Source organism: Hemitrygon akajei, chromosome 18 (assembly GCF_048418815.1).
Source record: "Hemitrygon akajei chromosome 18, sHemAka1.3, whole genome shotgun sequence".
Classification (NCBI taxonomy): domain Eukaryota; kingdom Metazoa; phylum Chordata; class Chondrichthyes; order Myliobatiformes; family Dasyatidae; genus Hemitrygon; species Hemitrygon akajei.
In genome coordinates, this window is record NC_133141.1 from 34,353,247 (window position 1) to 34,369,027 (window position 15,781).

A 15,781-nucleotide genomic window follows, 5' to 3' on the forward strand; every position below is an offset into this window, starting at 1 on the left:
ACGCACAGAGGAGGCGGGCGCATGAAGGGGCGGTTTCATTTCCTCACCATTAGATTGTAAATAGCCCAATTACCAAAGGACCAGCATTTGTTTTCAACGTCTCTGAATTTTTGAAAGCTATAACAGTAAATGTCTTGGGATTAGAATACTGTTTTTCTTTGGCATTAGTGTAAGATCTAAATAGAAATTCCAAGCAGATTTGGTTTCATGTTGCTTAAAGATTTAAAAAAACTGCTGGAATTTTATAACTTGCTGATCAATTTATTTGAAGTTGATTATGTTGTTCCCTACCCTCTCCTATAGGTCTAGGTTTTAATATAAAAAGTTGTCAAATTTTGAAGCCAAATGTAATCTGTGAGAAATAATATGATATAAGCTGATTATGTTATGAGCTAAGAGACATGAGCCATTTAACAGTACCACTTGGCGTGCAGTGATGTTAAATATGCTAGAATAGTGTGAGGTTGTTCTCTGAATAAATTAGATCATAAACTGATAGTGTGCATCACATAATGCTGGACAAGAATCACTTATTTCTTCTCCATGTTCATCAATGCATATTCATGTTTGGTTCCTGTGGTTTTTAACTGCATCAAGCTGTTGGCATCTGAGCATGTGGGGATGGAGCAAGATGAAGGTAACTTTTGTATGTTTGGTATGGTAATATATTCACCTGATTATAAATTAAAAGGAAACTAGCCAATTGATAGTAATGGTTCATACTTTGAATGTTTTCACCATAACATTTCGTCTTTTCAAACATTTTCTTGGCTGAAATGGTTAATGTTATGTTATTAGCTCTCCTATAGTACATGGCAGGGTGGAGATACGTCTCTACCAAAGGAGGTGTAAGGCGCTCTTCCCTCCGATAGCCTGCAGGTCACCCTTGGGCAAGGTGTAGCACCTGCTTAGCCCCCTGATTAGAGTCACGTGAAGCCATGGGAGCAGGTAGTGGATGGTGGTATGAGCAACTAGAACTTATCACAAGTCCTGGTTATGCAACCATAGATGCCAGGCAGACAGTCTCTGAAGAGTATTGATAATGGCTGGGGTCACCCATTTTGTAACATGATATGGTTTGAAGGCTGTTGTTTATTAGTTTAAGTACTGCTGCGTTAGATTGTAGTGTCCTTTCCAGCAATGGGCCCGGGATGTCATAATCAAGAGTATTAAACAAGGGTTATCCAAGAGCTATTTCCATACCCAAGCATGTTTTCAACCGTCAGACATGCATTAATTAGCTTTTTGAATGTAAAATATTTCATGGGTTTCATGGTAATGTTATCAAACAAAATGTGATGGCAAGTATCTTAGGTAAAGATGCTCAGAAGTTGGGTAACATACATTTTAAAGGGCATCGTAAAGGAGGGAAACCTAGGCAAATAAAAACAATTTATATCGTGGTTTTCAAGACTCTTTAAGGATGTTTAAAAGGTATTTACTGCTAATAAAATCCCTTTTGAAATTTATTAAGTGTTGTAATCTAGAAAAGAACCAGAATTAAAGTTTTGAAAGTTTGGCCAGATTAGGTAACGGACTTAGTTGAATAAGTGGTTGTGTTACTCAAATATACTTAGAATGATAAGATGTGAATGGTGATTGTTTACGTTTCTTTGGCTTTTTGGGAAAAATTGATTGAAAAAAACTATTATTTTTTATTTTTGTAACCACCTCCAAAGAGCCTGTGAGACTAGAGAATCTGCATTCAAAAAAAAGTTTTATTGTCATTCTTGAGTTGTATTGAAATCTTTTAAATGTTCAGGTTGGAAATAAAATTCAATTTGTAAGGATGGTTATTTTCCATTTTTAACCTCCAAATTTCCAGCAATTGAAGACGATATACTATTTTATCACCTTAATTACTTGTTTCACCTACATGTTAACTTGTGTTTCATGCACAGAAGCACATAGATGGCTCTGTGCTACACTCATTTGCAGTCTCCCTATGAGATAACAATCTGCTCTTTGTTTGCTCTTTCCAGAGTAGATGACCTCTCACTTTCCTACATGAAACTTTATTTGCCAAGTTTTCATTCACTCAGTTTGAATCAGATTTATTATCATGATAAGAATTTTTTTGTCTTGCAGCAGCAGTACAGTTCAAAGACCTAAAATACTTAGAAATTACAAAAATAAATAATGCCAAAATGTTCATGGACCGTTCAGGAAATCTGGTGGTGGAGGGCGAAGAAACTATTCCTGATGAGTATGGGTCTTCGGGCTCCTGTACCTCCTCTCCAATGGCGGTAATGAGAAAAGGGCAGGTCCATGATGGTGACAGTCCTTCATGATGGATGCCGCTCTTGAAGATATCCTCAATGGTGTGGAGGGTTGTGCCAGTCGTGATGGGGCTGGCTGAGCCTACGACCCTCTGCAAACTGTTCAGCAGTCACTCTATTTGTATCCTGTTGCAGAGTCCAATTATCCTCATCAAAGCATTGTCCTCTCACCTCTTTCCATGCCTCGCTTATTCCCAGGCTTAAGAGCTTTGATGGAATTGCACTAAAAAGGGTTATAGAGCAATCCCTGTTGAGTTTGTTGTCATGGAGAAATATCTGGGATTGGGAGAGCTGTGTAGCTAACCAAAGACATGGGGAGACAGCAACATAATGTGAGATGGCATTCCTGTGCCTCATATCACAGCCCTAGTCAGACACCAGTTTTTGCAGAGAATGGGGCAGTTGGTATACAGGAAGATGCAGCATGTAGAGACTGTGAGGAAGGTTCATAGGGCAAAATTTCAGTCAGTGAGATGGGTTGAGGTGTGTTTATTTTAATGCAAGAAGTATCAGGAGCAAGGATGATATACTAAGAACATGTTACTATGACAGGGCCATTGACTGTCACAAGGGCAGGAATAGCTGCTGTTTGGTCTGGGTTTCAGATGTTTCAAAACAGACGAAGTGGGGTCAAAGAGGTGGGGGCGTGGCATTGTTCATCAAGGATAGTATCACAACTGTAGAAAGAAAGGGTGTCGTGGAGGGATTATTTAGATAGATAGATAGATACTTTATTCATCCCCATGGGGAAATTCAACTTTTTTTCCAATGTCCCATACACTTGTTGTAGCAAAACTAATAACATACAATACTTAACTCAGTAAAAAATATGATATGCATCTAAATCACTATCTCAAAAAGCATTAATAATAGCTTTTAAAAAGTTCTTAAGTCCTGGCGGTAGAATTGTAAAGCCCAATGGCATTGGGGAGTATTGACCTCTTCATCCTGTCTGAGGAGCATTGCATCGATAGTAACCTGTCGCTGAAACTGCTTCTCTGTCTCTGGATGGTGCTATGTAGAGGATGTTCAGAGTTATCCATAATTGACCGTAGCCTACTCAGCGCCCTTCGCTCAGCTACCGATGTTAAACTCTCCAGTACTTTGCCCACGACAGAGCCCGCCTTCCTTACCAGCTTATTAAGACGTGAGGCGTCCCTCTTCTTAATGCTTCCTCCCCAACACGCCACCACAAAGAAGAGGGCGCTCTCCACAACTGACCTATAGAACATCTTCAGCATCTCACTACAGACATTGAATGACGCCAACCTTCTAAGGAAGTACAGTCGACTCTGTGCCTTCCTGCACAAGGCATCTGTGTTGGCAGTCCAGTCTAGCTTCTCGTCTAACTGTACTCCCAGATACTTGTAGGTCTTAACCTGCTCCACACATTCTCCATTAATGATCACTGGCTCCATATGAGGCCTAGATCTCCTAAAGTCCACCACCATCTCCTTGGTCTTGGTGATATTGAGACGCAGGTAGTTTGAGTTTCTACCATTTGGGTGAAAGTCAGAAACAGGAAGGGAGAAGTTATTGTACTGGGAATATTCTATAGACTTCCTAATAGCAACAGAGACACTGAGGAATGGATTGAGATACAGATTTTGGAAAGGTGCAGAAGTTGTTGTCATGGACGACTTCAAATTCTCCAATATTGATTAGCACCTCCTTTGTGCAAAAGGTTTGGATGGGGCAGAACTTGTTATATGTGTTCAGGAAGGATTCCTGACACAACACATTGACTAGGGGAGAGGTCATACCGGATCTGATGCTAGACACTGAACCAGGTCAGTTATCAGATCTCTCGGTGGGTGACCACAGTTCCCTCTCTATAAAACCATTGTTAGAGCAATCTAGCTGATAAATTTTGGTCACCTCATTATAGGAAGGATGAGGAATCTTTAAAGAGGGTGCAGAGGAGATTTAACAGGATGCTGTCTGGATTAGAATGTGTCTTAAGGGGATAGATTGAGCTAGGACTGATAGGGGTGTACAAGATGATAAGAGCCATAGATCAAGTGAACAGCCAGAATCTTTTTCCTATGGTGGAAATGGCTAGTATGTAGGGGCATACAGTAATTTAAAGGTGATTGGAGGAAAGTGTAGGGGATGTCAAAGGTAGATTTTTTTTTTACAGAGAGTTGTGGGTGCATGGGATATGCTGCCTGGGTGGTGGTAGACACATACATAAAGGACATTTAAGAAACCCTTAGATAGGCACATGGATGTTAGAAAAATGGAGGGCTCTATAGGAGGGAAGGGTTAAATTGAACTTGGAATAGGTTAAGAGGTTGGCACAACATCGTGGGCTAAGTGGCCTGTACTGCGCTGTGATGTACTATGTTCTACATCTGCTGTTCTGAGCAATTTATTACTGCAGAAGAGTCAGTGGAGGGCAGAGATTTGCACCCATCCCCCAGCACAACAGGGCAAGCAGGGTTCCAGAGCAGAGTGCAGTCTGAGTAGGGTGTCTCTTTTTTTAAAACTACAGGGTGGGGAGAGGTTGGCCAAGAATGTATCTGTTCTTTGTGGGAAGGGTTATAAATGGGGTACCAGCAGGCTTTCGAAATACCACTGCTGGGATACAGGAGTCGTAGCAGTCAAGTAGTACACAGAAAGATCCACAGATGATAAAATGATTTTGGTGATCTTGTTTAAATGGTAAATATTGATCAGGGTCCTTGAAAAACTCTCTCGCTCCTTAACCAGTGGATGTGGGGTCCTTTGTGCCTCCACTTTGGTTTAATATCTCACCTGAAAGATGCCATTCTGCCACACAGTACTGAAGTGTTGGTCTGTATTGTGGGGTGAAGACTGAGATGGTACAAGAATTGACTCAGCTGAAATTGGTGCTGGTGCTGCTGCCGGTACCAATTGCAGCTGAAGAAGTTAGACCCTTCTATTCAAATTCAGCAAAATGTTCAAGCTTTTGCATGTTTGTGCTAGTCATATCAGGGCAATTTGGATTGGATGCCAGAATCTTCAGATGGTTATAGTCGCGAAGGAGGTCATTTGGCCATCAATCCCTTGTTAACTGTATATAAGAGGAATACAACTGATTCTGTTTCCCTGCCCTTTCCCCACATTTCTATAAATTCTTTCCTGTCAGGTGTCCAGCTCCCCTCTGAATGCTGCAGTTACATCTGCACTACTACTACTGCTCCCAGTACACTTGCTGTGAGGAAGTATTTTTCTGAGTGCTACTTTTGATTTATTTGTGCCAATTACCTTCAACCTTTAACCTATGATGCTTGACCAATGTGAAGAATTTCTCTCTATCTACACCCTTCATGATTTTAAATACAACTACCAGTTCCCTTCCCAACTTCTGTTCTGAAGAGGTCAAGCCCTGACTCTTAAGTCCACTTACATGACTCCAAGTCTTTCTGGGATAATTTTGATAAATCTTTTGTACATCTTTAAGGCTCAAATTTGGCACCCAGAACTTGACTTGATATTTGATTTGAAGCTGAACCAATATTTTAAAAAAAGATTCATATGACTTCCTTCCTCTAGTAATCAACCTCTATTTATAGAACTTACGATCTAACCACCTTTTCAAATTGTCCCATTCCTTTCAAAACTGTATATGTGTACACACACACACACACACACACACACCCCCCCCCCCCCCACCACATCTCTTGTTTTTAGAATTGTGCCTTGTTCTTTGTCTCTTCTCACTCTTCAAACTGCAGCACTTGGAACTCTAGTTTGGCATAATCTGCCACCAATCCTCTCAGTTCACCAGCTGGTCTATATCTCCTTGAAGTTTATACTACCATCCGGACAGTTCACTATGCCTCCTAATTGAATATCATCTGCAAATTTGGAAATGTGCACTCTACCCGAAGTCACATTAACGTGTATTAAGAAAAGCAGCCGTTCTAGTTCCACCCCCAAGGGAACTTTGCTGTACACTTCCCCTTAAGTCAGTGCAAAAGCTGGGGAAATTTTCAACCGAGTTAATTTTAAAACCAAATTTCCACAAACTTTTATGCTGTATCAGACCTTGCTGCCTAATTACCCAAATTCTCAGGTCGAAATTGACTGCCGATTTGAAATGGTTTGGGAAGACTACAAGAGGTAATTTTCTAGAGCATGCAGACACAATGAAACTGCTCTGTATCAAAAACAAGAGAGTTAGTTTGTTATAAAACTAGTGTTTGCAACTGAAACTATTAAGTAGTTTATTCAGTATGGGTTTTATTATGTAATTTTAAGTGCTTATGGTGTCAAATTACTGAGGTTCAAAGACTGGCCATCTGTATTCAAACTGGTTGATTCTGATGAACATATTTTCAGCTGTATTAAAACTACACAAGCTAAGTAGTAGTGGTTTAATATTTCAAGGAAATAGTGAGAATGTTTCCATCTGTTACATATTCCTGTATCCACGTCTATAATACAAGTCATGTATTAATGTGGCCTAGTAATTTTATGCCCTCATCAGTGGCAGTACTGCTGTGCTCCAATGAGTTGGTTCAGAATGTAATGCTCAAATTTACACCACGATGCCCACTGTAAATAGGGAAAATTGGAACTCAGAATGGAAAATACAAATAGCATTGCTGCAGAAGTAACCTGAAATTTGCTTGAACTACCACTGTCAGCTTATCACCAGGTTAACAATTCTAAATCTAATGTTATATACAAATACTACTTTGCACATGACCGCAAGAATGCAGAGAATGTGGAGACAGCTTAGCACATCAGTAAAACCAGCCTCCCCTCTATGGAATCTGTCTACACTTCCCACTGCCCTGGTAAAGCAGACAACATAATCAAAGACCCGATCCGCACTGGACGTTCTTTCTTCTCCCCTCTCTCCCATCAGGCAGAAGATATAAAAGTTTGAAAGCACATTCCACCAGGCTCAAGGACAGTGTCTACCCTGCTGTTAAATGACTATTGAATGGTTTCCTAGTACAATAAGATGGATGCTTGACCTCACAATCTACCTCATTACCATTGTGCATCTTATTGTCCCCCTGCATTGCACTTTAAGCTGCGTTGTTATTGTTTTACCTTGTACTACCTCAGTGCACTGTAATGATATAATCTGTATGAACAGTGTGCAAGACAATTGATTGCAGTACTATAAAGCATTTTGTTCTGAAGTAGCGGCCAATGATTGGTACTGTGCTTTTTTTTAGATCAAGTGAATGTAAAACAGTAAAATGAGTGATGAACTGTATTTATTTCCTTAGCTGGTTGTTTGTGGTCAGAAAATTGTCTTGAATGCTAACGAGCAATTACATTAGTATGGTGTGATCACACTTGCAAAATATCTTTTTTTGGGTCAGTGAGAGGTTACACCCTTTTCCCATTCTCTCTCTCTCCCCCCCCCCCCCCCATGTTGTACATGGTGCATACCTTTTGGAGAGGCAGTGGAAGAAAGCAACTATAATAATGGAACTAGCTTAGATAGACATCTTGGTTGACATGAATGAATTGAGCTGAAGGGCCAGTCACTTTATGTAATCCAGATGGGAGTATTTGGAGTTTTGACGATACTTGGCTAGTGCTGCCCTGCAGAGTGTAGATACATCACAGCGTTCTTGTCCTCTAAAAGGGACATACCCACCTAGATTTTCAAAACAGCCAATGTCCTCTGATGAATATGTTACCATAGTTACTCTGGACTGTGCAGTCAAACATAAAAACATGAAATTGGAGCAGGGGGCAGGCTTTCAGATTTGTAGGTCACTGGGATCTCTTCTAGGGAAGATATGACATGTAGAAAAGTGACAGGTTACACCTGAATTTGAGGGGAACCGATATCCTTGTGGGCAGATTTGCAAGAGCGGTTGGCAGGGGTATGGGAACCAGAGTGATAGGTCAGAAGATGGAGCAGTTGGTGTACAGGTAGATGCAGCATGTAGAGAGACTGAGGAAGGATAGGCAGTTGGTAGGGCAAAAGTTACAGTCAGTAGAAGTGTGTCTATTTTAATAGAGAAAGTATCAGGACCAAGGGTGATGGTCTTAGAGCATGAGTCAGTATATGGAACTATGATGCTGTGGCCACTGCGGAGACTTGGCTGTCACAGGGGCAGGAATGGCCGCTGGATGCTCCAGGGATTAAAGGGACTAAGAGGGAGATAAGAGGTGGGGGAGCGGCATTGCTAATCAGGGTAGTATCACAGCTTCAGAAAGGGAGGATATTGTGGAGGGATTGTCTACAGAGTCAGTGTAGGTGCAAGTCAGAAATGGGAAGGGAGCAATCACTCTTTTGGGAGTATTCTAGACTCACCCCAATAGTCACAAGAGACACTGAGGAATAGATCGGGCAGCAGATTTTGGAAAGGTGCAAAGCAAAAAAAAACAGTTGTTGTCAAGGGTGACTTCAACTTCCCTAATACTTATAGACAACTCCTTATTGCCAAAGGTTTAGATGAGGTGGAATTTGTTAGGTATATCCAGAAAGGATTCCTGACACAATACATAGACAGGCTACCTAGAGGAGGGGCCATATTGGATCTGGTGCTAGGCAATGAACCAGGTCAGGTATCAGATCTCTCAGTGAATGAGCTTTTCAGAGACAGTTCCATGACCTTTTACCATAACCTTGGAGAGGGATAGGAGCAGACCGTAAGTGAAAGTAGTTAACTGGGGGAAGGGGGAATTATGATGCTATTAGGCAGGAACTGAGGAGCATCAGTTGGGAATGGGTGTACTCAATGGAAATGTGGAGGTTCTTTAGGGAGTACTTGCTGGAGGTTCTGGGTAGGTTTGAGGCAGGGAAAGGATGGTAGAGTGATGAAACCATGGTTGACAAGAAATGTGGAAATGTGGTCAAGAGGAAGAAAGAAGCTTACTTAAGGTTTAGGAACCCAAGATCACGCAGCCCTTGAGAGAGAGTTACATAGTATCCAGGAAGGAGCTGAAGAATGGACTTGGGAGAGCTAGAAGGGAACATGAGAAGGCCTTGGTGAATAGGATGAAGGAAAACCCCAAAGTGTTCAACACATATGTGAAGAACAGGAGGATGACCAGAGTGAGGGTAGGACTGATCTGGGATAGCAGAGGAAACGTGCCTGGAGTTGGAGGAGGTAGGAAAAGTCCCTAATGAATACGTTGCTTCAGTATTCTCCATTAAGAGGGACCTTGAAGACAGCATAAAGCAGGCTGATATGCTGGAATATGTCAATGTTAAGAAAGAGAATGTGCTTTTGAAAAACATTATGATAGTTAAGTTCCCAGGGCCAGATGGGATATACCCCAGGTTACTGTAAGAAGTGAGGGAAGAGATTGCTGTGTCTTTGGTGATGATCTTTACATCCTCTCTGGCCATAGGATTTGAAGGAGGCAAATGTTATTCCTTTGTTCAAGAAAAGGGATAACCCTGGGAATGATAGACCAGTGAATCTTGGAGAATTATAGACCACCACATCCTGCCAAGGGTGGTGGTGGAGGCAGATATATCAAGGGCATTTTAAAAACTCACTGATAGGCACATAGACAAAAGAAAAATGGAGCCCTGCGTAGGAGTGAAGGGTTAGATTGATCTTAGAGTTGATTAAAAGGTTGGCACAACATTTTTGGCCGAAGGGTCTGTACTGTGCTGTTATATTCTGAGTCTGCTCCGCCATTCAACAAGATTATGGCTGCTCAAAGCTTAGGTGTGCATTTGTGCACTGTGTTTATAATAAGTGAACATAGCCTCAAGATGCAGGGTAATAGATTTAGGATGGAAATGAGAAGAAATTGCTTTTCCCAGAAAGTTGTGAATCTGTGTAATTCTCAGCCCAGGGAAACAGCAGAGATGACTTCATTATATCTATTTAAGACACAGTTATATAGATTTTTGTGTATATACAGTGTATAGATATCAACATGTGGAGCAGTGGTGCCAGGTCATCAGCAATGGCCGCACTCTCACTGTCTCTCCCATGGTGTAGCCTGATTACAACAGCATCGGATATCTATACTACTAATCTGACTCACCAAATGCCAGTCCTCAGAGCAGCCTCTTCTCATTGAGTTGTGGGGTGGCAGTAGCTGGATGGGCAAAGCTTTGCACCGTGTTCCAGGCATAGGAACACCATCGGTTACACGCTGCTCCATATATCTTGACCCTTTTTCATGCTGATTCCTAGGAACCCATCCTGTGCAATGAGTTACAAATGTAAGAATACAAACCTTTAATACAAATCTACTGTTTGGCGGTCAATAGTTAAATACAATGTGGCACACAAATAACATAAGAAACTGGAGCTAATGTAAGCTTTATAGGCCCTTGAACCTGTTCAGTCTTTTATTATCACTCTATACTTTAACTTTCTTTCCCAGTGCGTGATTTCCTTTGTGCCCAAATCAATCTCGGGGTTAGACATAACTTACTGCCAGACACTCACAGCTAGCTAAGGTGGAAAATTCCAATGTGTCACAACCCTCTGTGTGAAGAAATTAGAGTTGTGGCCTATTGAGAGCTCTGAATCAACCTCTGTGCTTCATTAGCTCGGTTCACCTGGTGTGGCAGGGGCTTGTAGATACATCACAGAAACAGGTCCCTTGGCCCAATGAATCCAGGCAACCATCATTTATACTAACCTTGTATTCCATTTTTTATCTTTTTCCACTTTTCCATAAACTCCAGATTCTACCCCTCACACACACTTTGGCAATGAACCTACCATCTGCACATCTTTGAGATATGAGAGGAAATTGGAGCATCCAAGGGAAACCCATTGAGGTTACAAGGGGAATGTACAAAATTCACTTAGACAGGACCTACAGCTAGGATTGAACTTGGGTCTTTGGCACTGAGGCAGCAGCTCTACCAACTGGGCCACTGTGCTGTCCTAATTGTCCACTTTGCGGCCAGATATTGTAACTGTGAAGTATTCATGCGTTCCACACCAGAGAGAAATGGCATCCCATCTCCCAGCATTTCCTAGCAACCTCCTAGCAGGAAAAGCATGGAGTCTTGCACAGCCCCACAAGTGCCAACTACAGACATAACAGCTTGTATATAATTGACCTGCTTAAAAGCAATCTGCATATGAGAAAAGTACATTGCTAAGAAAATGCATTTTTAAAATCTTAATGTACATCAAATTTGAATATCCATGCAAAAGTGAACGCTCCAATTTTGATGTTTGTGGATGAAAAGATTCTGTAATCCCTGGTAAATTCTGTGACTTTAATTATGGCTTCCTTGACTCTTCACAAGAGCAAAGAGGTAATTGACTACTGCTTATATAATTTCTGAATTCCAGTGTCCTAGGGGGGGCGTTTGCTACTGCTGTTCAGGAGGCTTTAAACTAATGTGGCAGAGGGATGGGAACAAGTGCAGAGAGACAGAGGGGTGTAAAATGAGGGTAGAAGCAAAAAGTAGTAAGGTGAAAAGTAAAAGTGGCAGGCAGGCAAATCCAGGACAAAAAGCAAAAAGAGCCACTTTTCAACATAATTGTATAAGGGCTAAGAGTGTTGTAAAAACAAGCCTGAAGGCTTTGTGTGTCAATGCGAGGAGCATTCGTAACAAGGTGGATGAATTGAATGTGCAGATAGTTATTAATGAATATGATATAGTTGGGATCACAGAGACATGGCTCCAGGGTGACCAAGGATGGGAGCTCAACATCCAGGGATATTCAATATTCAGGAGGGATAGACAGGAAAGAAAAGGAGATGGGGTAGCATTGCTGGTTAGAGAGGAGATTAACGCAATAGAAAGGAAGGACATTAGCCTGGACGATGTGGAATCGATATGGGTAGAGCTGCATAACACTAAGGGGCAGAAAATGCTGGTGGGAGTTGTGTACAGGCCACCTAACAGTAGTAGTGAGGTTGGGGATGGCATTAAACAGGAAATTAGAAATGCGTGCAATAAAGGAACAGTAGTTATAATGGGTGACTTCAATCTACATATAGATTGGGTGAACCAAATTGGTAAGGGTGCTGAGGAAGAGGATTTCTTGGAATGTATGTGGGATGGTTTTCTGAACCAACATGTCGAGGAACCAATTAGAGAGCAGGCCATTCTAGATTGGGAATTGAGCAATGAGGAAGGGTTAGTTAGCAATCTTGTCATGCCAGGCCCTTTGGATAAGAGTGACCATAATATGGTGGAATTCTTCATTAAGATGGAGAGTGACATAGTTAATTCAGAAACAAAGGTTCTGAACTTAAAGAAGGTTAACTTTGAAGGTATGAGACGTGAATTAGCTAAGATAGACTGGCAAATGATACTTAAAGGGTTGACGGTGGATATGCAATGGCAAGCATTTAAAGATCGCATGGATGAACTACAACAATTGTTCATCCCAGTTTGGCAAAAGAATAAACCAGGGAAGGTAGTGCACCCATGGCTGACAAGGGAAATTAGGGATAGTATCAAGTCCAAAGAAGAAACATATAAATTAGCAAAAAAAAGCGGCACACCTGAGGACTGGGAGAAATTCAGAGACCAGCAGAGGAGGACAAAGGGCTTAATTAGGAAAGGGAAAAAAGATTATGAGAGAAAGCTGGCAGGGAACATAAAAACTGACTGTAAACGCTTTTATAGATACGTGAAAAGAAAAAGATTGGTCAAGACAAATGTAGGTCCTTTACAGTCAGAAACAGGTGAATTGATCATAGGGAACAAAGACATGGCAGACCAATTGAATAACTACTTTGGTTCTGTCTTCACTAAGGAGGACATAAATAATCTTCTGGAAATAGTAAGGGACCGAGGGTCTAGTGAGATGGAAAAACTGAGGGAAATACATGTTAGTAGGGAAGTGGTGTTAGGTAAATTGAAGAGATTAAAGGTAGATAAATCCCCAGGGCCAGATGGTCTGCATCCCAGAGTGCTTAAGGAAGTAGCCCAAGAAATAGTGGATGCATTAGTGATAATTTTTCAAAACTCCTTAGATTCTGGATTAGTTCCTGAGGATTGGAGGGTGGCTAATGTAACCCCACTTTTTAAAAAAAGGAGGGAGAGAGAAACCGGGGAATTATAGACCGGTTCGTCTGACATCGGTGGTGGGGAAAATGCTAGAGTCGGTTATCAAAGATGTGATAACAGCACATTTGGAAAGAGGTGAAATCATCGGACAAAGCCAGCATGGATTTGTGAAAGGAAAATCATGTCTGATGAATCTTATAGAATTTTTTGAAGATGTAACTAGTAGGGTGGATAGGGGAGAGCCAGTGGATGTGGTATATTTAGATTTTCAAAAGGCTTTTGACAAGGTCCCACACAGGAGATTAGTGTGCAAACTTAAAGCACACGGTATTGGGGGTATAGTATTGATGTGGATAGAGAATTGGTTGGCAGACAGGAAGCAAAGAGTGGGAGTAAATGGGACCTTTTCAGAATGGCAGGCAGTGACTAGTGGGGTACCGCAAGGCTCAGTGCTGGGACCCCAGTTGTTTACAATATATATTAATAATTTAGATGAGGGAATTAAATGCAGCATCTCCAAGTTTGCGGATGACACGAAGCTGGGCGGCGGTGTTAGCTGTGAAGAGGATGCTAAGAGGATGCAGGGTGACTTGGATAGGTTAGGTGAGTGGGCAAATTCATGGCAGATGCAATTTAATGTGGATAAATGTGAAGTTATCCAGTTTGGTTGCAAGAACAGGAAAACAGATTATTATCTGAACGGTGGCCAATTAGGAAAAGGGGAGGTGCAACGAGACCTGGGTGTCATTGTACACCAGTCATTGAAGGTGGGCATGCAGGTACAGCAGGCGGTGAAAAAGGCAAATGGTATGTTGGCATTCATAGCAAAAGGATTTGAGTACAGGAGCAGGGAGGTTCTACTGCAGTTGTACAAGGCCTTGGTGAGACCGCACCTAGAATATTGTGTGCAGTTTTGGTCTCCTAATCTGAGGAAAGACATTCTTGCCATAGAGGGAGTACAGAGAAGGTTCACCAGATTGATTCCTAGGATGGCAGGACTTTCATATGAAGAAAGACTGGATTGACTAGGCTTATACTCACTGGAATTTAGAAGATTGAGGGGGGATCTTATTGAAAGCCTTTTAGGACTGAGATGAGGAAAAACTTCTTCACACAGAGTGTGGTGAATTTGTGGAATTCTCTGCCACAGGAAACAGTTGAGGCTGGTTCATTGGCTATATTTAAGAGGAAGTTAGATATGGCCCTTGTGGCTAAAGGGATAAGGGGGTATGGAGAGAAAGCAGGTACAGGGTTCTGAGTTGGATGATTAGCCATGATCATACTGAATGGAGGTGCAGGCTCGAAGGGCCAAATGGCGTACTCCTGCACCTATTTTCTATGTTTATATGTTTGAACAGGAGTAGGCCATTTGGGCTCTTCACCCCTCTCCAACAGTTCCTGTCTAATTTTCAATGCTATTTGCCTGCACTGTCCTTGTACATCATTGATTCCTTTAACATCTAGAAACCTTTCACCCTCTGTTTTGAGTGAAGGCATAGTCCCACAGGGTGGAGAGCTCCTGGTTCTAGAATCCCGAGCCATCTACCACCCATCCAGCCTATTGAAATATCACCCTGTATCCTCTTAGCATCCTCCTCACAGCTAACACCACCGCCCAGCTTCGTGTCATCCGCAAACTTGGAGATGCTGCATTTAATTCCCTCGTCTAAATCATTAATATATATTGTAAACAACTGGGGTCCCAACACTGAGCCTTGTGGTACCCCACTAGTCACTGCCTGCCATTCTGAAAAGGTCCCGTTTACTCCCACTCTTTGCTTCCTGTCTGCCAACCAATTCTCTATCCACATCAATACCATACCCCCAATACCGTGTGCTTTAAGTTTGCACACTAATCTCCTGTGTGGGACCTTGTCAAAAGCCTTTTGAAAATCTAAATATACCACATCCACTGGCTCTCCCCTATACACTCTACTAGTTACATTTTCAAAAAATTCTATAAGATTCATCAGACATGATTTTCCTTTCACAAATCCATGCTGACTTTGTCCGATGATTTCACCTCTTTCCAAATGTGCTGTTATCACATCTTTGATAACCAACTCTAGCATTTTCCCCACCACCAATGTCAGACTAACTGGTCTATAATTCCCCGGTTTCTCTCTCCCTGTTTTAAAAACCTGTAGTGGTGAAGATCTAGGTTTATGTTCTTTAAAAAGGGCAAGGCCTCCTACACTCACACCTGATTGTCATCCCGTTGATTGAAACACCTGACTCTAATTTCCCCTTAAATGAACTGATAATCCTAGAGGTTCACATACTTTTTCCAACAAATACAAGTAATATTGGATCATTTTTCTCAAATAAATGAACAAGTATAATGTTTTTGTGTTATTTATTTGAGTTCTCTTTATCTAGTTTTAGAACTTGCATGAAGACCTGATTATGTTTTAGGTCATATTTATGCAGAAATAGAGACAATTCTAAAAGGTTCACAAACTTTCTAGCACCACTGTGATTGTAGTAATCATCTTTTTGTAATAAAATTCAACATATTATTTGCCTTCCTAATCACTCGGTGTACCTGCATGTTGACTTTAGTGACCTGTGTATGCACATCAGTATAACCTTATCTTTCACCAGT

At 41.5% G+C, this 15,781-nt stretch overlaps 1 protein-coding gene across 1 annotated transcript in view; it reads left to right on the top strand.

Moving 5' to 3' along the window:
* dnajc14 (DnaJ (Hsp40) homolog, subfamily C, member 14) overlaps positions 1-15,781 on the top strand; it is a 34,467-nt gene that overhangs the window by 332 nt on the left and 18,354 nt on the right. The gene's annotated exons all lie outside the window — the stretch shown is intronic.